Here is a 25,102-nt window from a genome sequence, read left to right as displayed (position 1 = left end):
GACACCTTCCAGTGATGTAATTCCTACAGAAGAACCAAACAGGAAACTCATTGTTTCTGGCTACTCATAAATTACAGTGCAGTTCTCCTGGTATTTGCAGCTTAGCATTAGAAAAGATGAAGAACTTTGCTTAAAAAAAAAAAAAAAGGAAAAATAGTAAAAATCAGCTATTTCATTCCAGCTGGCTAAAAATTTCCTTAAAAATTTTGGGCCAGTTTGTGTCCTTGTGAATTCAACTGGAAGAGCCCTCATCAAAGTCAAATCCCAATGAATTATCGACAAGGTTCTAGTGGCTTTGGTTGTTTGCTTTTGTGGTGTTTTGTTTTGTTTGGGTTTTTGTTTTATTTGGGTTGTATTTTTCTTGTTTGTTTTGTTTTAATCTTGGAACACTGTAAATACTTAATACAAATTCTTTGTGATAAAAATGAGAGGAGGGAGAACTCAAGGTGCATTTCTTCCTATTGGAAGGAAAAACTATGGCAAAGTATCTCAGCAGTAGCTCTTCTGTGAAGTAAGGGAGATAAAGTGAGAGTTGTTCTCAGGATTAAATTACTGCTAATTAAGCTCCCTATCTAGCATGAGAAAAAAAGCCTTTTATTCCCTTGTGTTCTTATCTCTGCTGATAGTCATACAAATCAGAAGGTAAAATCTGCTCCTGTAGAAATAATTTGTAACTGACATAGGCATATCAGGTAAACTTAAAGCTGACAAAAATTTGGGCAAAAATTATTTCTTGGACGTTGCACTAGTTTGTATCTGAAAAATTCTTTTGTTTGGGATGTTTGTTTTTTTCCTTTTGTTTGTATGATGGCATAGCTGCAGTTACCTGTAGAATTATAAAGGCTTTAGGTGGCCATTACTAGAGTCCCAAATTTGAAATACCTCTTAGAGGACATTCTCATTATTACTTTGGAAAACAGATAGAAAAAGTGGGAATAATGTGCCTTGAAAAGCTTAATAAAAGATCTCCATTTTGCATGAATTAACCCCAATTTTTCTCAAAACATCATATTTGCTCAGAACTAAAGAGATCTGAAACATTTCTGTATCTCCTGGAGCAACCTGTCAGGAGTCCAGTGATCCTATCAATGTGACTTCCATTCATGAAAATTCATAAAATCCAAAATGCTTTAGGAAAATACTCCTGGTTTATGGAAACAGATCTTGAAAAAAATCTGTGTTCTGGAATATTTCCAAACAGTTCTGTTTATTGTGGTTTCCAAGATATCTGGGTATAATTTACTTAATACATATAGATGTCAGCAATATTTCTGGTAAAAATGGTGAAACCACAATTCTTCTCTTCAGTGTGTAAATGTAAATAGAAGCAATTGATTCAAGTCTGGGAAATGATAACAATGTAGTCTTCAACTTCCCAGATGAATGAATTCAAGTGGTACATTCCTAGCACTGACAGTGTTCCAAGACTGGTTAGTTGTCTCTCACCAAGACTGTCAGTTTCAGGCAAATATAAGCAGAATTCAGAAGAGGGATTGATTTATTATTGACTCAGTTAAAGTTGTAGGTACAGCCCCTTGTAGGAGTGGATAAATAGTTTTTCCATGAAGTGCTAATAAACAGCAAATAACTAATAGTAGTATCATGAAAACAGAAGAAAAAATATTTCTGAACAGAAGGTACCAAGACCACAAGTAAAGTAAGTCAGAGAGGTTTTACATATATCTCTGTAATCAACCAAATGTTCATATTATGATTTTTCCACTAAAACAAGTACATATTTGGAGGTTCCCCTATCACCAACAGTAATTTTCTGCTTTTGCAAACCTGCACAAATTAATCAAATAGTAATAAGAAAGGTCTCGATTCTGTTCTCATCTACTTCATTCTGAGTTTAGCATTAACCTGGAAATGTTCACTGCTGGGTGGAGAATTATTACATAAAATAGAATGTGTAATGGGTGGCAGTTTTGACTTGGAATTTTTCTAGAATTATCATAAATAATTTTTACTGTTGACTTTTTCCTTAGTTTAGTTTGCTAAAATAATTCAGAGCTTTGTGAGATAGGTTCTCATCTTACCTTGTATTGCACTAGGATAACTTCCTTGTTTGGAAGAAAATTACAAGACTGAATTAGTTGAATATTCTTTATTTGGGAGGTATATTAGATAATTTTTCTAAGAGTAAAATAGAAAAGTAAAATTATCAGTAGATTTTAAGAGCATATTGAAATAAGAGACAAAGCAGAAGAAACATTTATTTATAGTATTCTCTGCATCAGAAAATTGAAGTCAAGGAGAGTCCTAGGCAAAAGCACTTATGCAAGTGAAATCAGTAGGTGCCTTCCTAATAAAGTTAACTTTATAAAGCTCTTTCTCCACTTTGTTCCTTTTCCCACTTTGTTAAACCTTATTGAATGATCCGTGACTTAGATCCTGACAATACAGAAGTCTGTGTTAGAAATGCACTGGCTTCCTGAGTGGCAGAATTTTTATTAGTATACTTACGTTTTTAAGATTTACCTTATGAGGATGTTAAACCTCAGAGCCTGCTGCTTTCTCAGTTAAGAAACTTTAAAAAATTTTCTATTAAGCTTTATGTTGTCACATTAAAAAAATACCCTTTCCAGTCTCTCACATTGAACTCCATGCACCATTTTGTCCTGATGCAAACAACATTTTCAGTCAGCTTTATTTTACATAGCTCTTTCTCTGTCATGGGCTTCTCTCTGCCACTACTGATTCCTTATTCCTTCTCCCTTCCTGTTGTGGTGCTTTGTAGTTGGTTTGTTTTGGCTTTTTCCCTCTTCAGACTGCAGGAAGTTTTGGGTTTTTTTTTACTGCAGAAAAGGCCAAAGGTGAGGATACTTCTCAAGTTTGGAGGTGATTCTCCAAAAACCTGTATCTTTCCCTTTTCTGAAGATTTCCCTTCCTCTCCTCCTACCATTCTGGGGAATGATCAGATGAGACAATTAGTGCCTGCAGTGTACAGCCCAGCCAGCTGTAGTAGGACACTTGCAGCTGGTGGCCATCCCAGGTGTCATTCCAGCGGGTGCTTGATACCAAGAAGCATGAGCTGCTTTTGCATCCCTTAAACATTGCATCTTGCCCATCAAATACTGGGACAAAACCAATGTAACTGTCATTAAAAACTATCTTTCCTGATAGAGACCAAAGCACTGTGTAGTTTTAAAGTGATGTTAACATGTAATTGAGTAATCTTAATGAGTATAGAAATTGTAACTCTCCAGATATGCATACATGTAATGAGAGCGATTGCCATGCAACAATAAACCATCACTGCTATTATAAAACCATAAACTGTTATTCAATATACTATAAAATTCAAAATCTAATTGAATGTGCTAGTTTAGCATAATTCCCAGTAGCCATCATTCTTTAATATTGTGAAATGAATGGGGGGTCTGTGGAGCTATTAATTGTCACTGACAAGTAATAACTGCTCAAATGAAACTCCAATTATCAGTAACCATTAATCACATTTACTGTCATTTGCAATGTCAAAAAAAATAATATTCTAAACAGCTAAAAGGAATTTATATCTCTTATGTTTTAACTCACTTTTTAGAAATCAGATGGTCTTTTGCTGGGATAAGCAGGGAACCACAAAAGGGTATTTTCAGTCCTGCTCAGTCTCATATTTTCCAGTTTTAAAAAAAACTCTCACTTTATTGCATTTTGATGGAGGCTTAGGTGCTGCGCAGGTTTATTTCTCTACAATTATGTATGATTTATACTGTAATTGTTGCTAGCATGATGTTATTGCAGTCACTGGCTTTAAAAATAAGAAATTATAGAGATCATCTGAGCATGCAGTTCGCTAGTTTGTTCCAGGAAAGCAATTAATGTTGTTTTTAGGATGCAGCTTGATCAGGTGTAATGTTCTTGGAGATGAGGGTGTAAAGAAGGGTGGCAGAGTCCTGCTCAGAAAACACTGTTCTATACTTTTCATCTTGTTCACTTTTCAGATTCTGTTGTTTACTTTAAATATTTTTTTTTCCTTTGAACCTACCCAGTATATCAAAAGCACAGAGGTCCATATCTGGGAGTAAGGGCATAGGGAGCAGTTTGGTTCCCATGAGTGGATTGGCCATTTGTGCAGTGCAGACATGGCTGTTAAAAGGCCTCCCTTGGAAAAAGGGGTCTGCTTACAGAAAATTTCCCCTAAAAATAACAAATAACATTGCTGGACTGTTAAGGGCATTTTGTGACCCTTACTCTCAAATGATACTGAGGTTTCTTTTCAACTACAGAAAATCATTCTGAGTGATCAGGATTTGAGTCTTTTCCAGTTGTTTACCGTGGGAGTCTGTCAGTTTCTGCTGCCATAAAAAGACTTAGATTTAGAATGAGGAAGCATTTTGGAAGCAGAATGAGGAAGCAAAACAAGGAAGAGGACTTAAGGAAGAATTTGGAAGCACCAGCTATGAATAACTTCATTTAGAAAAAGCACTGAATTCCTAAATATTTTCTTTACTATGCTATTGTTCACTCATGGTTTCAACATCCACTGAAGAGACAAGTACTCTAACAGAAATCAGCAGAGTGGGTATAACATCTGTTCATAATGTACTGCAAATATCCAGCCACAGTATCTTTTTAGAAGAAACATTATAAGAGTTGACAACTGAACTATATATCAAAAGAAGGCAGGCCTAAAATATACAGAAATTGTGTTTAGCTAGGTCTGAGGAACCTCTAAGGCACAGAGCAGTTGCTTATTTTTCAAGTTTTTGAATAGAGGTGTGTTTAGAAAATTGGATTTAGTAGTGCCTCTGGAAGGGAAAGTCAGAGTTGACTGTACTAGCAATTTTATTATTCCAGTTATTATTTATATAACCAGTTTATTATTTACATAACCATTTTTCCAAATATTCAAATACTCCATTTTCTCTAAAAGCAACTATGTGTAATTGACAGGATGGTTTTATAGTGGTCAGTGTGCTCTTGAATGGTTACATCTTTAAGATTCTGTCATCTCTGAAATCCTCTTAAGATACTACCACTCGTCAACCTTGCTTACTTAAAAACTGTGGTTGGATAAATATACCTTATTTCTGATCTTCTTGCTGAATGTAATTGAATGTTCTTCCTCTGAAACACAGCAAATTCTCAGCCTACCAGCATTTCCTAAAACTAACTGAATACACTGCAAGTGAACACATGTAAGATAATATTACACTATAGTACTGTCATGATCAACTGATCAAAAAAATTAAGTGCCTAAATGAATTGAACTAGCAGAAAAATACTTCATCATAAGAAAGCTTTGGAACATGATTCTTTCCTTGGCTTCAACTCCCAAACTCTATCATTTATCATTTTCTTGATGTTTTTCTGAGTTTTTCAATGTGAAACTTGAATAATTTCTAAATTTAGTAAAAAATAGTTGTAGAAATAATAACCATGCTATTATAAGATTTTAGTCTGAAGAATTCATACTGACATTCTATTTCCCACATTTATTAAACATTTCTGTCTTTCCAGAAGAAATTACTAAGTGTTTTAAAAAGATATTTTCCATTCCCAATTTAGAAGTGCTTCACTGAAAATTTATCATAACTAATGCATTCATTTATGGTTGTTGTCAAGGTGACAGAGTTTATCACAATAGCAGAAATCAAAGTATTTAAAATTTAGTTCTGAATACCCAATGTAGTAGGGTAAGGTAAACACTAATTCTGTCAAACACTAGTTATCTTTCATTAATTTGGAATTAAATTCATTCTTAGAAGAAAAAATTACAAATATTGCTCTGTTACCTAATAATAAACAGATTTCCTTTAAAGAGGATAATAAGAGAAGAAAGTTTGGTAATTTAGCAAGTCTATTTACACACTGTGTCCTTGAACTTGAGCTGTCGGTTAAGTCATAGACAAGATTCCTGCTCGCTTAAAAAGGAAGAACACCCTTGAGTACAGTAGTGAGAACTGGCCTTTTCCCTCCCTTTCTTTCTTTATCTCTCACTGAATAATACCCTTCATTTAGTGACATCAGTCATTTCTGCCACCAGCCTTTTTTATGGCTGGAACAGAAGCATGAATGGCACACACTGAAATGTGTGAAAACTTCATCGATTTTGATAAGACACTGGAGAATGTGTCAGGAGTTGGTGTTATCATTAGCTGAAAGATGAAAATGGATGCAGTAATTTGCACAGCAATTACAGCTTGCCCCCACACCCCATTACCTGACAGCAAGTATTTACAGATGTTAAGCAGTGCAGTGGCAAACCCTGAGACTGGTAAACTGCACCCAGTGGGTTCTGGTAGTGAGTACAAGCTAGCAAGGGCCTTTCAGCCATGATCCTCTGTTTACTCTCCTGTGAGCTTCTGCTTTTATCAAATGACATTGAGACACTTAAATCACTTTAAAAAAAACAACAACAACTAATAGCTGGTAAAAACTAACACAAAAGCACACTGCATAACCCATAATAGGAAATATTTGGAATTAATAGAATTCATCTGATTTAATCGTGCTAGAGTTCTGGCTAAATGGAGCAATCTACTTTTTGGCTGCTCAAATGGAACACTTGAAAAGATTACAGATTTGAATATGTCATCTGAAATACTGCACAATTATCATGAATAATTTGAAAATATTCTGTTCTTTTAACAGATCTTAAAATGTCTTATTCAATAGACTACAGCATTTAGAGCCAAACTACTCCTAAAACCAGCAGGCCTGTATGTTTGTGGTGTTTGGTACCACAACACTTCTCATTTAAAATTTCAGTGGTGACTGAATAGTAGCTCCCAAAGAATCATCTAACCTTGGCTTGGTTTTGTTTTAGTCAGAAAATTCTGCTTGTGAATTCTGATATATTGTAAAGAGAAAGCCTTTTTAAATTTGGAATTTTTGTTTGTTTTGAAATTTCTTAGGTCCTAGGGACAGCTCACTTACCTGATATCAAATGGACACAATTAATTATTGTTTTACTTTAACTGTTTTCAGCAAATAGCCTCCCACTTTATTGTTTAAATAATTCATTTATTGGTTTTATTATAGCTATGCCTATGAGATTCTATAGGCATGTAAAATTATCTTTGATGTAAAACCATATTTTGGGAATATGTGTAGCATTGCACATAGCATTTGCTGACTTTTAAGCCAAATCTGTTTTAATGTTGTCTGTAGGCCTCTACATGTAATGGCAGGCAATTTCTTCCTGTTAAAATATTCCTGATGGAGTTTGTTGCTTTTCAGTGGCTGGAAAGTAGTGTACTGCACTTTCAACTCATTATTTAGTTGCATCTCTGTTTCAGTCACACACCTTATTGATATAATTAAGAACTAAGCAATTTGCCCTTGTTTTTCTATCTGCCTCGAGTGTGTTCTGTTCTTTCACTTTTAGTCCCCTCCCCAAGGTAATGCAAAATAATAACATTCCATGTGGCAAATGGAATCAGCTGTAACAGCAGGCAGTGGCTTTTATCATGTAGCTTTTACAGTGTGACATTCCCAAGTTTGTAACTGATGAATATTGCATGTCTTAGACAAACTCCCCCTGTATGATGCTGCTTCTCCCATTAGAGGCATCCTTGCTGATGCTCTGCAAGCATGCAGCAGCCATCAGTCAACAGCAGCCAGGAACTGGCAGAATGTCCCCACGTGTGGCAGTCCTACCAAACTGCACAAAGTCATCATGAGCAGAGCACTGTGCTATCATGAACTGTGCAATGCATAATTGATATGTTAACAGTAATAATGAGGTTTTGTGTAGTTTGTGAGGCTTGGCTAAGGATTTTTGTATCTTCTAATGTCTTTAGAGCTCTTGGAAATTCATAGAATATGTTTTTTCAGTCATGAATTTCCATAGATTTGGAGTCAATCTTCTGAAACATGCTGTCTGGAAGCATTAGATGCTGTTCTATGAAAACTAAATATTAGCATAAATAAGGATTTTGTAGATGAGTTAAAGTACTTCTGCAGGGCCAAACTCTAAAGGAATTTCTGTTTTGTGGATATACTAAATGGGTGTGATAAGCTGATGGTGTTACTTAGGAATGCAAAAACCTGTAAGTAACCATTTCTTAATGCTTCATGTGTTTTGCTCAAAAAGTAAATTAAGTAAAATTTCTAAGTGGGGGTTAGTAGGGTATATGTATTGTGTGTGTACATATGTCCTGGACATGTATAGAAGGAATTCTCAGAAATACCAGGAAGTGCAGGATAAACTATTTGGCACAATTATTTGTACATTCTACGCTTTATAGAGAATCCTGAATTCCTTACCTGTTTTTTTAGAAACTGCTCCATCTTTTTGTCCTTAATTTTTCTTTCTTGCTTATCTGCATCATATCTACTGCTGTTCTCCACTGTTTGCTTGTCTCCTTATCACATATGAAGCCAGTGTGGACACTGTATTGAAAAACCTGCATTGACAAAAATGCATGAGTTACATGTGTGTAAATGACAGACTCCTTGTTTCATTGTTTTTTTCTGTCTTCCGTGAAAATGGAGATAGAACAATTAGAGACCTGGGGCCAAGTACTGAAGTGATAAGTTTTGCAGATATGAATACTGGCATAATTTTATACTGGTAACTACTTAAATCCATGCACAAAACCTATTTATATACATTGGTTTTTTCACAAAATGTATCAACACAAACATGTAGAAATGTGTGTCTTAGAAAATGCACGCTTATGAGAAACAGAGAATCCAAGTGTTTGTCAGGTTTGTCAGGGTCCTCTGTAAGCCCAAACAACACCTTTAGAGTGACTCCTCGTGCTTAGAGGTGTCACAGATTAGGTTACTTGCAGCACTGACCTGAGTTCTTTTAGGCCTGGTCTTGAAGTTTACAAGGTGCCTGTCTGAGACACCTTTGCCAAGTTCAGTGATTTTCACAGAATTCTGATCAGGCTTGGAAGAATTATCCTTAAATTGCAAATGGCAATTTTGTAAACTGTGGTTTTAAGGTATATTTGTTCCATTTTGTGGTTTATTGCTCTTTGATGTTATTTGGTGGTGTTTTTTGATTTTTGTTCTTCAGGAGGTTTTGGGGTTTGTTTGATTGTTGGGTTTTCTTGTTTCTTTTTGTTGTGGTTGTTTTTTTCTTCCAGAACTTATATCTTGGCTTTTTCCAGTTCCAAACAATCCCTTCTCCATCTCTTTTGCATCTATTCCTCACCTTTGCTTTGAATAATCATGCCTGTAGGTGAGAATTTGTAAATTAAAATTGTACTGTCCTGTGTTATGACCTTAACTATTACCAACATTCTTATTTCTGAACTTCTGACTTCCTTAAGTCCAAGATAAACACCTCTGTCTGTTATCTGATGAAGATTATTTGAAACAACACATTTTTGTCATACAACCAGATATGAAAAATAATTAAAATTGGCAATGTACAATAGTGCCAAGGAATTTCAATTGTATTAAACTGTTGACTATTGGGATACTATTTCTAGAATTAAAAACACATTCTGAAGTAATTTTTATATTTATGGGGAGTTCATTTGCTTGAGAAGAACAACAGCTATATTTTTTGACCCTTTTCCAGTAGGATTTGTGTCAGAATAAGGACAAAAAGCACAGAAGTATTAAAATGCCTTTCTTTAAATGGTTCTACCTTTAATGCATGGAGTCCTTGAGTGTCCAGTCTCAAACCCTTGCACAAGTGTGCCTGACAGCTGAGCCTGGACTGGCAGCCTTCTGTGGCCAGACACCCAGATATTGTACAGTGGACAGAATAGAAGATGTTTTAGCTGAAAAAGAGTAGAATCAGGATTTGTGTTTCCCTTGTTTCTGATTGCCAAAAAGCTTTACATGTAATAAACACAGGCATCAACACTCACTTATGACAAGTAAAAGTTGCCTTGTGCATCATTTATCAGGGAGTTCTGCCACGAGGCTCGTGCTCATACTCTTTACATGTAAGATGTGTTGCCTTAGAGCATGCCACATTTTATTGAGTATCCAGCTTTTCACAGGGATGATGTTAAATGAAAAACATTCTTATATGCCTGGAAATGTATGCCATAGACCAAATACCAGTTTATCTGTGATTCCTTAGCAGGAACCATCTGTCATGTCCCCACCCCCTCAGAGCTGAGAAAGGCAGGGACTGAAGGTGAGAAGTATATTTACTTCTGACAACAAAAGCAGCTGCTGCTGTTACTTTTAGCTGGAAGGCAAACCTGCTGGAAAAGGTGACTATCTGTTGTGGCTCCAGTACACTGGGACCAAACCTGTCTGTTGATGAGAGCAAACCTCCCAACACTTGGAAGAAAATTGTTTTATAGATTGTGTCAGAAGGCCATGTACAAACACAGCTCATCTGGGAGGTAGAACCAAGAAGAAACTTTGGGCTAGAAAAGTATCAGGACAGAATCAAGAATCTCCCCTTTCTCCTGCCTTCCCTTTGGTAGAATATTCTATTGCAAAAGACATTATTTTTCTCTAATGATAACACAAGATTCTGAAATTAAGCACAGCAGGTAGAAACACCCAGCACAGAATTAAAAAAAAAGAATTGCATATTCATATGCTGATATCTTTTCCAGTGCTGCCAGCTAACTATTCCAAGTGGAAAAGGTACAAGCTCTGCTGTTCATTCTGCCAATTTTCTTTCTTAAAGCTCTGGCACTGTGTTTTGAGGGCTGGGTACTCTAATCTCTCTTATTCTTACCATCATCCCATCAGGCTAAGAAAGATATTTACAGAGACAAATAACTTTTTTTTTTAATAGGATTACAGAAAATAGGTATACTTTTAAATTTATGGGAAAGGGAAAAGAGGTATTTCTTCAGTAAAATCACTTAATTCCTGTTACTTTCTTTCAGTGTACAAGGGGTGCACTGTGCTAGGATGTAAACACACCTAGAGCATATTACAAGACCAAAATATAAACATTGGTGGGAAAGGGCACTTTATGCAAATGTGTTTCCTGAGAGATGGCTCTCCCTCCCTGATGGTTCTAGTAAGACAGAATAATTTGGGAAAAGAAGTGGAGAGCCCTGCCCTTTACCTCTTTGCTCTTTTCTTGTATATTCCCTTGCAAATATGATTATGACAAAATAAAAGGTTCATTTAGATGGGAGCTTCTTCTAAAGTATTTTCAATATATAACCATAGAAAATGTAGAGATAAAGCAGAACTATAAATGACAACCCTTCTATGAAAGGGAAACAGGTCAACATGCCTTACTCTGTATTGCACTCATTTTCCTTTTACAGCCCACCTGTCAGTCCTGTTATCATTGTCTAGAAAAGAATTTACAGTAAGTCTTTGCTTCAATAAGTTTCCATGGTAACTTGGTTCTGTTTTAAATCCTTTACATAAAGATGGTTTGGTTAAAATGCTGATGAGCTGCAGTGCTCCTCCATACCTGAACTACCTTTCCCACTGCTCAAGAACAATCAGCTGGGGGTGTCACTCCGTCTGCTCCAGTTCCTTTGCTATCTACAGCACTGTTTCAGTAACCAAGTCAGATCAGCTTGCCATCTGGAAATCTCAGTTTTCAGAGTTGTGGGGGGTTCAGGCTACTGGCTGGTGTTTGTACAAGATGAGCTGTGGAGCAGAGGAAATCATGTTGGGGTCTGGAGTCTTGAGTTCACTGGGGAAGGATCTCTGTGCATGTACAGAACCTACACTGGGGCTGAAAGCTCCAAGGACCATGGTGTCTTACCATATAAACCAGAAAAGGCAGCTTGTCTTCCTTGCAGAAAACACTGATCTCAAAGGTATGAACAATAAAATCCCTTTAGACCAGAACAAGGCAAGGAAAAGTTCAGGGAAAAAAAAAACAAACAAATGAAAGTTGAATTGATTCTGAGTATTGTGATAATACTCCATCGTTATGGATATGTATGTTTTATCCAGCCTTTAGTCATCCCTTATCCTAGTTTCAAGCTTATCTCTTACACTCATAATTTCTGATTCTCTGGCCCAGTTGGACTTTGTCTTTGACAGTCTTGGTTTTCCTTCTGATTACTTTATACCAGTTCTCATCTAGGAGACAAATCAGCATTTTTAAAATGTAACTTAATAGCACAAGTTTCAGTTAGAGGGAACAAAGAACTTTTCATGTGCATCTGATAGAACTCTTCAGCAATTACTCTGAAAACTTGCTGCATTTCGTAGAAGATGACACCTTCCAAGTGCTATCAGCAATTCTTAAGATTCTGTACTAGATCTGCTCTTGTTGTATTGGGTAGCTTAATATTTATATAAGTAGTCTTTTGTTCCATTACAGGCACTGATAGAATTTATGAAAAAAGTTTTACACATCTGTATCTTCCAGGCAGATATTTAAAAAGCTGCTGAATGTAGGTACAAAAAGCTGCTGAATGTAGGTGCACACCAGTTAATTTATGCTTGAGTTTTTCCAAAGACTCAGTAAGGATCATGTGTGTCACCATGGGACAACACATTATTTTTCCATGGTAGGTGGTTGTCCAGCTGGCCTGTATTAAGCATCTTAAATAACAGAGTCAACTTGGTCATCTGCTGATTGCTTTAGGTAATGTAATCTCCCAGTAATTTAGCTGTCCTTTAAAAGGAGTCAGTATCCTTGTCCCAAGCCAAATAATATGTGTGTACTAGAAGTTTGATTTAGACCTACATAATCCCCCCTGAAAACACTGGGGAAAAAAAAAAAAGCTTTCAAATGTGTTTTTGCCAGCTCTTATTTTTAACTAACAGTTTCATTTACTCCTGATGTCCTAGCACTGTCCTGTAGTCATTAATTTCTGAGGGAAGGGCATTGTCAAAGCAGGGTATCATAAATCTACTGAATTCCTTTCATCAGTCATGGCAGTAACATCTTCACAGTACTCCTGTGTCAGTAAAGCATGACCTTCTCTGACTGATCTGTGCAGACTATGCTTAATTGAACTGTGCTTTTCCAGTGAGCATTTTAACTTTCACACAATGATTTTTTCAACAGCTGACATCCAAACAACTGGTTTCTGTTTGCTGCGTGAAAGAACAAATAGCATCTGATGCTTTGTCAGTTGAAAAAAATAGTAGTTCCTATTTTTAGTATTTTTAATATCTTTTATCTCAACTGAACAATTAAGTCTGCTTAAAATGTCCATGTTTTTTAATTCCTTTTATAATCCTTTGTATAAAAAAAAAAGAGGGCTGATTCTGTGCATTTTCACTTTTGTAGCATTATGGTATTCATGGATTCCATCCTGATGAAAAATCAGTGCTCCAGAAATACTGTATCTTGATATGAGAACTGAGCATAGCAGCTGGCTGCCTGAGATGGGGCATTCCTTGTTATACAATGGGCTTTAATAAAGTTCTTACTTCATTTAACTCATCTGCTCATCACAGTGTAATGCAAAAGGCTATACTGCTTATACCCTGGAAGTTTTTCAAATATACAGTAGATTGCTAACTGCATAACCACCTCAGTTATATTATTTGGTGTTTCAGCCTCTGATTAAAAAATACTTTTAAATTTGGGGTGTCTTATTCCTTAATTTTTAGCTCGTTATGCTGACTTACTTTTAAAAAAACCCTCTTGTTGATTCCTTTTTATTTTCCAATGCATTTCATTTGTCTTATATTCATTATTACCAATTATTTGAGACTACCAGTATCTATTACTAATTTACCTGCTGGTAGAATTCTAAATAGTTAATCTCTGTGCTTTAAATAATTGTATGATTTTTGCCCCTTTTTTTCCTACACTCATGTGGTGCTCTATACAGCTGGGTTTTTTTATTGTGTATGCAGTTAATAAGATTCTGATACCTATTTTCCCCCTCAGTGCTTTCTAAAGACACATATTTAGAAATCTAGTTGTACTGTGATTAAAGTAGAACTAACCTGTTTGGATAAAATAATTACAGCTCAAATATTCATGCATCCATGAAATGTCATGTTACAAACCTCAGACAGCTCTGCTGCTGAAGGCTGAGTGGGCTATGTATAAACAAGTGTGTAAAATGAGGATTAGCAGGGTAAGAAGTTAACAGTATTTGCAGTTGCTGCTGGTATATACTTTGGAGCTGGATGAACTTTGCAATGGCAACAGGAGCCTCTCTCTTTCCTGGTTCCTTTGGTCCTCTTATGTCCTATGTGATGCCTGGTCCAAAGTTCCACATTATGTCTAAGCTTACTTCCAAGGTAACCTCTCTCTTTGATTTCATTTTTCTTATGCAGAGTATCTCCACTCCCTGGCTACATGTGAGAAATCATGTTTTGGACTGTGTTACACAGGAAGAGATTAGCAGAGGAATGATGCTTTGTTTCTCCTCTCTGCTTGCCCCTCCTGTGAGTAGCACAGCCAAGACAGGAGTTTGAAAGGGAGTTTGTCAGGATCACAAAGTTGTTTGCTGCTGAATTATCACAGTAGAATGGCCCATAGAACTGAATCAGACACTTTCCCTTTGGCAGGTGTGGTTTGTTTGAGTCAGAACTGCAGCACATGAATGATCTCAAACTCTTTCCTTCTGCTCTTCTCTTGCCTCCAGTCCTCCTCCTGACAGAGGCACTGGCCTAAATGCTACTGGTCTTTATTGTTGTGAGTAGTAAACTGTAATTGTTTTATAATGGTGCAGGATAGGACAGAGCAAATAGTTGCAATGGACAGAAGAGTTAAAATCTCAGACCAAACCTTCAGGCACAGTTCAGAGACCACCAAACCCTGTTCTGGGCTCTTTGATCTTTGGAAGACCAAAAAAATATAGTCAATAAGTTTAATTTAATTTAGTTTATTTTAACTTAATTAAGAGATTCTTGTCTCTAGAAGCTCTTTGTGATGACTATTGACACATGGAACTATCTGATCAATTATTTGTATTTTAACAGAACTGTTTTAAAAAACACACCCCTTCAGGTCACACTACAATTTTTAAAGTTCCACCTTATTTGGAAGGTAACTGGTAATCATAAACATAATGTTTTCATGTCCCCTAATAGCACTGAAAAAGTAGATATGTATAGTTTCAAACTGAGTTTGCTGTCTCAAGGTGACAAAGACATGGTTAACCATTATGTCTGGAATATAACAGAGTTAGCCTGGTGAGTAGGATTCAGAGAAATTCAGATTCCTTTCATGGCTTCCAGGCTTTTCTCCCTCTTCTATAAAACAGAGACCATGAGTTCCAAAATTTGTGCAATAATCCGAAATATATTCCAGACTCTGATTCCCAGCTCTTATGAGGAAGAATGAGAGTGCTGCAGTGTATCTAAGTACCTAAAGAGTCAATAATACCTAGTTTCTGGTCATAGTTTTGTCTTGATTTACTTCATGACTGGAATTTACAACATGAAGATTTTCAATGACATTACATAAATAAATCTAGTGTAACGTATCATTCTTCCAAAATTTATATCAAGTCCCAGATTCCATTTCTAGAAAGAAATGCATGGTTCCCCTATTACTTTTAGAAGTATTATATAAGCAATTAATTTTCATCTGTATACTGAGAATCTGGGGTTTGTGGGCTTATTCATAAAATCTAAATTAACTTGTTTGATTTTCCTCTTCCTTTCCTTCTTTAAAAAAAGTGTAATTTGAAGGAAGCACAGAATCAGATTGAAGTAATTTTGGGCTCTTGAGATTATATGGTAATTATATTTCCTCTTACAAAGGGAAAAGAATTAATATTTTCTAAATTACAGATGTGAAGAGAGCCAACTATGGAGGTAAATGTCTTAAGCTACGACAAGAAAAGCAGGGTCAATCAACAGAAGAACACTGTCTGTCTGGGTCTGGCATTGTTCTAGAAAATGGGGCAAATCCCAATCTAATATACAGAATATGATGAATTCCAAGGTTACACATGCCATGGCTATGTGTCTGATTCCCCATCTTTGAAGTCCAAAGTGCCTTATGGATGAATGAGCTTTTAAACTGGAAGGGAAGCTCAGAGGGAAAAGGGTTTGATAATTTTTGCCAAGATGTCAGTTTAGTCAATCAGAGAATAGCCTAGAAAAATATGATTAGGATGAAACAGAAAGGTTTTTGCAAATCTGTCAATGTGTAAATGTGCAAGCTTCTCTAGTCACCTGTATTTCTCCCCATCATCTCCAAAAACACAAGTATAGTAGCAAGACTTATTGTGATAGTGTAGCCTGTAACATTTAAAGAAGCTCAGCTTTAAAAGAAAGAAAAAAAAAATATCATATGAATTCATGTGAAAAAATAAGGGTACAACTCTCCAGAAAAGCAGAATTCAAAACACGTGCTGAAGAGCTGAATGCTGATCTGAGTCTAGTAAAAACATTAAAAACACATATATGGCAAGTAACTGTCATTTGTATAAGTGATATTCTAATCTTTGTGCTGTTCAGGAGTTTTCCTGTCAAGATTGTTTTATCTTACTTTTCCTCTATCCTTTTAAAGGGACTATAAATCTCTAACACTGCCTTTAATACATACAAAATTATCTATCTAGCATCTTTTTTATACTGTTCAAATGCCCAGTCCTTGATGGTTCATATTCAGAACTTTCAATTGCTAAGTAAATTTGTTTATGCATGACTTGCATTAGGAGGACACTGCAGTTAGTGCTTAGTAGATCAAAAGCCCTCTGAATCCCCACTCAGACTTAATTGTTTTGATGGAGGAACTTAATAGGCAAGGTTTGATTTTCTAGCAATTTTTTTCAATAGTAGTATAATAGTGGGACTTATTGAATTGTTATTAGGGTGGGGGTTTTTTGTCATTTTTTGTTTGATTTTGAGAAACAGAAGTTATGAGACTATTTTTTGATTAGAGAAACTTACTCACTCATGAGAATTTGTTACCTTTGCTACCATAAAATTTATAAACGCAGTCATTATCGAAGCTACAAAAATTAAGTAAAATCAACCTTGCTAGACTTACAAATAACTAAACCAATTTTTTAGTACATCATCTCTTTTTAATTTCTAAATGATGGCTGTAACGTTCTCAGCAATGTAAACTTTAGATTTTTAAATTTGGGGAGTGGGAGTTGAGAGAGAACAATGACGCATCCTACAAGTGCAGTGCAAGAGCTCAGTATTTTTAAGGTCACTTCTTGTTATGAATATCCCTGATGGCTGCCTAAAATCAATTAGGTTTATTATAGTCTCACTAAATTTCTGCTCCTCAGTACTACAGTAACACATTTTATTAACAGCATGAGAGGCAGTTCTGCAAATTCTACAATCTAGAATTGAAAGGAAAAATGAAATGAAAACAAATGCTGCTTTTCTATACATACAGTCATGGTTTGAATGATGGGGTTTTTCCTCCTAGGTTTGCTTTTCACTTCTATGAATATTACATTGGGAAATCATCTTTTAGCTATTTTTTCTGTGTGTGCATCAGATGCCTAAGTGGTCTAAGTTAGCTACATTAACTTCACTGGTGGAATATAGATTTGTATCACCATGGAATGGAGAGCATGGATGTGTAACACAGCATGGCATAAAACCTTTGCCATCTAGCAGAGATTATCTAGCTTCATGAGAATTTCCAAGGATACTTAGTATCTTGGACTAAGGGCTAAAAAACTTGGTGGGAACTTTGCCACTGCCTTCTCTGGAGCTAATGGGAAATATTCACATAACTCAGTTTTAAGCTACTAGCTCAGATCAGATGATTACACAGAAATTTAGCAAAGGTAAAGTTGATTTTATTTGGTCCAAATCCCTATTTAACAAAAAAAGAAAGAACTATATTCTGTTAAGCTCTTTTTTGAAATTCAAATCATGTTGATACCTTAGGGAAATGTCTGACTAGAGGCTAACAGGGTTTGCATGAGCTCTAGATGATTAACCTACTTTATATTGCTCTCACCACCCTGCATTGGTTAATCATTATCTTCAGCAGTGTCTTGAACAATTAGATAAAACATAATTTATTTCTTTTCTATATTTAGAAAACCTTAAACTAATCTTATTTTTCCTTTATTTTCCATCATGCTTGGCATATGATGGAACATGTACAGTAGAATTAATGTAAGAAAAAGCCCCCAGTATCTATCCTTGAGTAGAGGATAACTCAGATGAGTTAATTCTTTACTGTCCCTACAGGGCCAATATCCATTACTCTTGAATCAGACACTATGAGTTTGTAACTGGCAATGAACAAATTTTACAATTCAGTCAGGCATTTTCTCACTCAGAATCTGCTCTGTCAGCTGTTTTGTTTTTCCTGAAGCATTAGACAGTTGGGAAGTCTGGTAAAAAGAAGCCAGTCTGTTATGGTAGTTTTGTGACACAGTTCTGAGTGTGTGTGATGGTTAGATGGTGTGTTTCCACACAGGAAACAATTACACTGAAGTAGGAGGACTGCTGGGTTGCCAGTTACTGTAAATGGGCTTTCTAATGGTGACTATACCATGGAGGTTAAAAAGAGTTTTTCAGGCTCTTTTCCAGGCCTACCAGCTGTAACCCTGCAGCCACAACACAACTAGAAATATGTAAACTGTCTACTCTTCCATTCCTCTGTTCAGGGATACAAATATTGGTCTTCAGGTTTTCAAGATGAGGTGAAACTGAACTGTGACATTTCCTGGAATGCTCTGACTGTATTAAACCTTGTCCTCTCTGAACTTGTGTCTGTTCTGAGAATAAGACACAAGGTATTTATTGCCAGAATCTGAGAACTGCATATGCCTCTACCCAATGCTGTTTAATCTCTTGCAAGTATTTGAGTATCATCATGTTACAACAGAGACTTTAAGCTTACGTGACCTTTTTTTTCTTAAGTTCCCTTGCACAGGTCTCAGCTGACACATATCTTTATGTTCTCCCATGAACACTTTTATTGGTGAACTTCTAAGATTTCACATATAAAACTATAGCAGCAGCAAAGTAACAGCAGTGTACACAGGTTATTGACTTTTTGTTACTAAAAATATTTAATTGACTTGATAGAAAAAGATTTTTAGACAGCCAGAAAAAGCAAAACAAGAATTTGATTTAATACATAATTCAAATGAACTCACTATTGGACTGTTTCTGACACAGGTTTGAATTGAGAAATTTAAACATACATATTTGCTCTATAGTACTTAATATTAAAACAGAGAGCATGCTATAGCATCATTCTTAATGTACTGCTTAATGAGAGGAAGGGGTAATTGGCACTAGATGTGACTTCAGATCATTGCTAGTCGCAGCCATTACTGTCCAAAGTTGCATTTTAAGGCTGAATGCTGACTATTTTGTCTGTGGAGAAACTTTCTGTTCCCTCTAATTAAACTGGATAATTCAATTCATGAACTGCTTCTGGATCAGTGCTCTCCTTACTTTAATGGAAATCAATGGAAAATAAGTAGGCTTCTGCAGGAGGAAATAAAAGTACAAATTCAATCTCAGAAAAACAGCCCATGAAGATTTGTCAAAAGTAAAGCACATGGGTGACCCACAGCCTTTTCTGGGCCTAATGCACTGTGCTTGCCTTGGAAATGCTAAGGCCAGATGGAATTATTTCATGCTACTTCAAATGAGATATCAAGTCCTGCTGCTCGTACGTAGCCAAATAAGACAGAGTTTTGAAATAAGTTATCAAATCCTGGCACCAATGCACCATCAACCAGTGGATTTGCAATAGACTGCTGTGGAATGACCAAAACAAATCTCAGTAAAAGGGAAGCCAGAGCACTTCTGTGACTGCAATTACAATAAAAAAGGCTGCAGTTTGCCCAGTGCAGCAAATCCACCACCCTTAGAAACCTCTTCTTCAGGTTTTGCTACTTCAGCTTCTCTTGAAAACTGGAAGATATAGCAGTCCCTACCAAGAACAGAAATGCAGCACTAAATTAGATTTTCCTAGGCCTTTTCCAGTTTCTTTGCCTGTGCAAAGGGCCTTTAAATGATTTGTGTTTCTTCTGTGCTTCTTCTAAAGCATTCTTCCTTTAACAGAGAAAACAGCTCCCTTTACTAATCTGGAGAGACATCACTTGGGTAATAGTGCATGATGTGTTGCTCCTAGAGGAAACCAAATGGAATTTTGGACAATAAAGCAGAAATTGGGCTGCTTTTCTACTTTTAATAATGTATCTGTTCAGATAGAAGTCTCTTTCTTATTTGTTGGCAGAGGGTGTGTTTTTTTAAAATATTTTCAGAAGATAGAGTAAAGGTGGTTTCCACTTTCTAACATGTGCTGTAATTTGGAGAAAAATATTAATAGGTTTTGGTATGAACCAACATTTTCATAACCTTGTAATTGCTATGATAAGACAACTTTGTTGTCTGGAAAGCTAGAGAAGCCCAAACTTTGTGACAGTGTCCCAAATCTGTACTGAAAAAAATCTGTCAAAAATTCTAGTTTTAAAATTCTCCAAGAATCTTTCATATGCAGATTATCTCAGAAATCTGAGTATTTATATCTCATTTAATGCATGTACTTTGTAACTGTCTAGGATATTTAATGATGATCCTTAGGTTTCTATGGAGAGTTAAGCATATTGTAGTCCAGCAGCAAAAGCCCTCAGTCCTGCAGGGGCAACAAGGTGGAGGAAACAGTCAGGTGTCAACTGCATTGGAATGATGCCCATCATGGAAGGGGGTGCCAGGGAAGATGACCAGGCCTCTATCTTTAGCTACAAAGCACAAGCAGAGGGCATCTTTAAAAAGCTGCAGATGATCATGTCTCAGGTTCTCAATTTCATCTCACTGTCCATTGCTGGTTTTGTCTCTTCCAACTGTTTTCCCCAAACTCTTTCTCCTTTGTGTGCTTTTTCTTGCCTCCTAAGCCTCAATGGAATTAAAATGTTTAAAACCATTAATTGCAAAGGCATAATTTGTTTTCCATGATGTGAAATGAATTCTTCCAAACATGGACTGTCTAGATGAAAAAAAAAAAGTCAAAATTATCTGTTCAAATGTTAAAAACAGTAAGTCAGCCTTAATATTGTACATAACACATTCTTCCTCAATACTTTTGAATTTTCATTTCTTAATGGCAATTTCATCCACTTGAGTTAGCTCCTGTCTCTTCTGCAGCAGTAGTACTTGCTGCCATCTGAGAACATCCTTAAAAGAGGAAGGAACTACTGTTTGGTGTTGAATTGTAGGGAATTAAAAAATTCCCATGAAAACATTTTTTAAATTATGATGACAGGATGCAGGTGAAATAATGACAAAAGGATTTCTTTCATGAGACCAAGACCTGCCTTGCATAAAGAACTGCACCAGAGTGTGCCTAAAATGGGTGTCTGTGACTCTGTATCTCCCAAAGGTTATCAGCAGTTCCTGGTAAGAGAAGTAGGAGGCTTCCTGGTGTTTCTCCTAGCATGGATTTAACAGTTTAGTCAGTCTAGGCTCAACAGTAATTATCTACCTTAGCTGTCACCTCCAAATGATCCTTTAAATATTTATACATAAAATATTTAAACATGACAAATGCAAGCAAAATCCTGTAAAATAATAATAAAAAGACATTAGGGCTAGAGTGCAGGTTCCTTAACAGTGTGTAACTGATTTTCCCAAGTGAGAGATTACTTCATATCAGGCTCAAGACTGTTTCCTGAACTTCCTTTTGAGTGAAAAAAACCCCCAAACCCCAAACTGAAAACCATGCAGAATATAGATCTCTGAACCCTTACTCTTGTCTGCCCCTGTATTTGTCATCTTCCTACCAGAAATAATTAGATCCATCTCAAATTCTGCCTCTTAATCTGACTAAATAATTTCCATGTAGATTTCCCTTCCAGGGGTCTGTTTATGATCTTCAAAGCTGTTTCATCTTAAGAAACCCTGGATCTTTGATCATTTGTTTCAAAATGTATCCTATCAGTCCAATGAAAGGAAATTAACATTTAGAGGACACCTTCAGGTAATTCAGAATCCTAAAACAGTGTAATCATAATTACTTGAAGAAATACAAATACAAATATTTGGAGATCAAAACAAAGATCTAATCCTCTTGTTTCTTATTAAGGGATGATTTTACAAAGAGAAGAGCCCTTTCTGAGATTTCACATGTATCAATAAACTATGTGCTGTCATCTTTCTCTGCCAGCACACAGGGACTGTACATTTTGGAGAATCAGGAAAAAGTCAGGGACATTATAATAATCTCAACTATGTCTTTTGTCCTGCTTAATTGCACCTCTCTTTTATTTAACCTCTAAGACTTCTAAGGCTCGGGAAAGCCCCAGTAGGAGCAAGGGGAACGTGCTGTGTGTCATCCCCATTGTGCCCCCTGCCTGTGCCTCTGCTCCCTGACTCCAGTGTTGTGACCTACAAGGAAATTTCCTTCTGGGGCAATGGTTTTATGCCAAGAAGTCACAGTGAACAGTTGTGGTGGCAGCTGGCTTTGCTCTAACAGCCAGGTATTTCCTTCTTTTACAAAGCACAGATCTGTTGTGTCTGTTTGGGAAGAGAGTGAAGCACTAAATGGTGGGATTCAGTGTGGCCATATCAGTGCAGGCTGCAGTAATAAGGTAACCAAACCATGGATACCTCCTTGGCAGCTAGTAAAATCTGACTACTCCTTCAAAATCTAGGAGCAAACAGAATCTGAGTATATGCCAAGTTATCGCTTTGCCACTCTTTTTTTATAAGAATTATGTTGTTCTGTCCGCTGAAACTCATTAAGAAACAAATTAAAAGTTGTGAAGGAAAGTCATCCTTCATTGACCATTCATGCTGAGTTGTTGAAAGTAGTTTTATTTATGATGTTTCCCTGCTTTTTCAATCTACCATATATCAGACAGTTTATCAGGAAGTTGTAATGAACTCATGATTTGATACCATTAACAGCTGCACAAACAACACAAGCTGTAGATCTTCAGTTTTGAAAATTGAATTTTATGTTCAAGCCACAGAGTATCTAGAGTTTAGACTTTAATTCATCCTGCCAAAGGCTCTTTCTTTGTGTACTATCTCTAACTGATTCCTGGGGTACTTTCTAAAATTAAAAATATTTTCAAACTTGATGCCTCAGTGATTTATACAATTATTTTGATTTAAGGAAGTACTAAAATAAAGGCTTTGGTTGATTCTTGGGGACACTACAAAGTTATAGTTCTCTCTAAACTGTTAACAAAAATGGTACTATCTTTATACACGTCCACATAGGAATGGGAGGAATACCTGTTCTGTTCTCTCCTTTACTGCTGGACAGTACTAAAAGCTATTCTTATTCTATATTCATACTAGCAAAGGCAAAGAGACTTGAAGTACTCTTTTGGAAATAAAATTTATTTCTCTCTACCTTAACATTTGAAAAAGTATATTTTTATCAAAACCATTCATTTTGTTTCTATGATACACTGTAAACAAAGACTCAGTTTTAACCAGTAATGAAGTTTTTGTGTGAACTAAAAGCAAATGCTACAACTATTTTGAAAAATTCAAAGGATTGGAAAGGATGTCACTTCAAAAGGCAGAAAGTATTTGAGATAATGTTGTAAATTGAAATGACCCCAATACAATAACTATTCATAGATAAATAATGACTATCCCCATAGTGCTATAAAAAATGTTGAAAATAGTTTAGGCCTTCCAATGAGTAAACAGTAACTCTGTGAAAACAATGTGATGGTATTGCTTTTTGTTCTGAACAGTCAGCCTTTTTTATGCATACTTTTGAATAGGGAGTTGTAAGGATAATACTTTTTGAAATACTGTATGTACATGCCAAAGAATCCATTTGAAAGCACAGCTCTTTGTGATTTTACACTGCCAGTAAGACATACACTTTAAACTTGCTCTGTCAAATACACCATTTGTCTCAGAGATTACACAGCACAACCTTTCTTTTTAAGCTTGTTAGTACTAAGTATCCTTCAACACATTGGGGATGTTATTTAACACTGCCTTTTACCCTGAAACCACACTGAAAAGGGAATTGCTTTGTCACAGATAATTAATAATAGATCCACATACTTTAGTTTTAAAATATGGCCATTTACAGCATAGAATTACCAGTACCATCAAATATTTCCCATAAGGATAACTGCAATATTTTAATTAAGAGCACATATTTGCTAAAAACTCAAAAAACTTCTATTTGGAAGTTAAGATTAATTATAAGAAGCTATCCCTGTATCATGGTTCAATGAGAGGAATAAGAAATTTCCTTTAATGCAAATGAAAAGCAAATGTGAAAGTGCAACTGTGCAGGGCTATAATTGCTGTCCCTAAGGGGCAGTGCAGAAGGGCAAACTGAGAACTGAGAGTTCCTACTGAGAGGCTGCCATGAGACTGGCCACAGATTTGAGTCCAAGGTAGTCTTTGGAGGTACCTCACTGTGGCTTTCTTCCTTCCTGTGGCAGCAGAGTTTAGGATATTTTCAAAGCCTTCCTTCAGTATTCTCTCTTGAGAGTCCACAGTTCAGAATGCAGATAATCTGATAAGGGTCCTGCTGCAGGAGTCTGCAAAGCCACAAAACTAATAAGAAGTACATCAAGGAAGAGAATTAACTTTTTCCTCCCAACACACTTAGTAGCTAAATTCCACAGAAGAATCACACACATGGACAATATTTTTATTCCCCATCTCATGTTGATAAATGCAGGAAAAAATTAGGAGCTTGATCCAATATCAGATGAAATTCAGGTTGTCCTTTGCAGTCTTCCTTTTTCTTTTGCTCTCCAGTCTCAAATAGGCAAAATGCTGGCAACTAGAAATCAAATTTGAACTCTGTACTGTAACTTTATACTGAATCATATTAAAAATTTAAAGGTTATAAGGAGGTTATTGTAATTTTGTTATCTAGGTACTTATTTCCTTACTCTTCAGTCCGACGTGTTTGGTGTAGCTCTCTTGCCTGCTTTTTTCACACAGTTTTCCTTTCTGTCTCTTTGACTGCAATAGAATTAGAATAACCATTGTATTTTGTTCAGAATGCATTTTTGGTCAGGTAATTCTGTTTTCCAAGATTTCTTGCATCTCAATGGTTTTTTCTGCTGGGAAAGAACCCATCGCTAGAGCAACTGGATTTCAAATAAAAACATTTTAGCTAAGAGGTCTTTTATTATTCTGAGTTCCAACTGTGTAGTGTTCTATTTTTCTTGGACAGCAAGAATAACTAGTTGTTAATTGCATCCTTCTGACTCCTAATGCCTATTGTTTTTGAAAATTGTGGGCAAGTTAAATAGCAGAGAAGAGGAAAAATATTACAGGAAAACAACATAAATGTTGTAGGGGAAAAGAAACTAAAACCACTAGAAAATGAGAGAAACAATAAAGAAAATTACAGGAAAATAGAGATTACTGCACTTTTCTTGAG

General features: G+C 36.0%; 1 protein-coding gene across 3 annotated transcripts in view; it reads right to left on the bottom strand.

Annotated features, from left to right (window-relative positions):
* The window catches only part of B3GALT1 (beta-1,3-galactosyltransferase 1), a 153,939-nt gene that overhangs the window by 69,035 nt on the left and 59,802 nt on the right, over positions 1–25,102 (bottom strand). For 2 of the 3 annotated variants that reach the window (XM_050977019.1, XM_050977020.1), the window contains one exon: positions 8,218–8,357. The gene's annotated coding sequence lies outside the window, so the exon portion shown is untranslated. Of the gene's footprint in view, positions 1–8,217; positions 8,358–24,115; positions 24,215–25,102 lie in introns of those variants that run through there. The other variant, XM_050977021.1, reaches the window with a different exon arrangement.

This window comes from Serinus canaria, chromosome 7 (genome assembly GCF_022539315.1).
Source record: "Serinus canaria isolate serCan28SL12 chromosome 7, serCan2020, whole genome shotgun sequence".
Taxonomy (NCBI): Eukaryota; Metazoa; Chordata; class Aves; order Passeriformes; family Fringillidae; genus Serinus; species Serinus canaria.
Note: the sequence above shows the minus strand (reverse complement) of the source record. Positions and strands in the feature narration are given on the sequence as shown.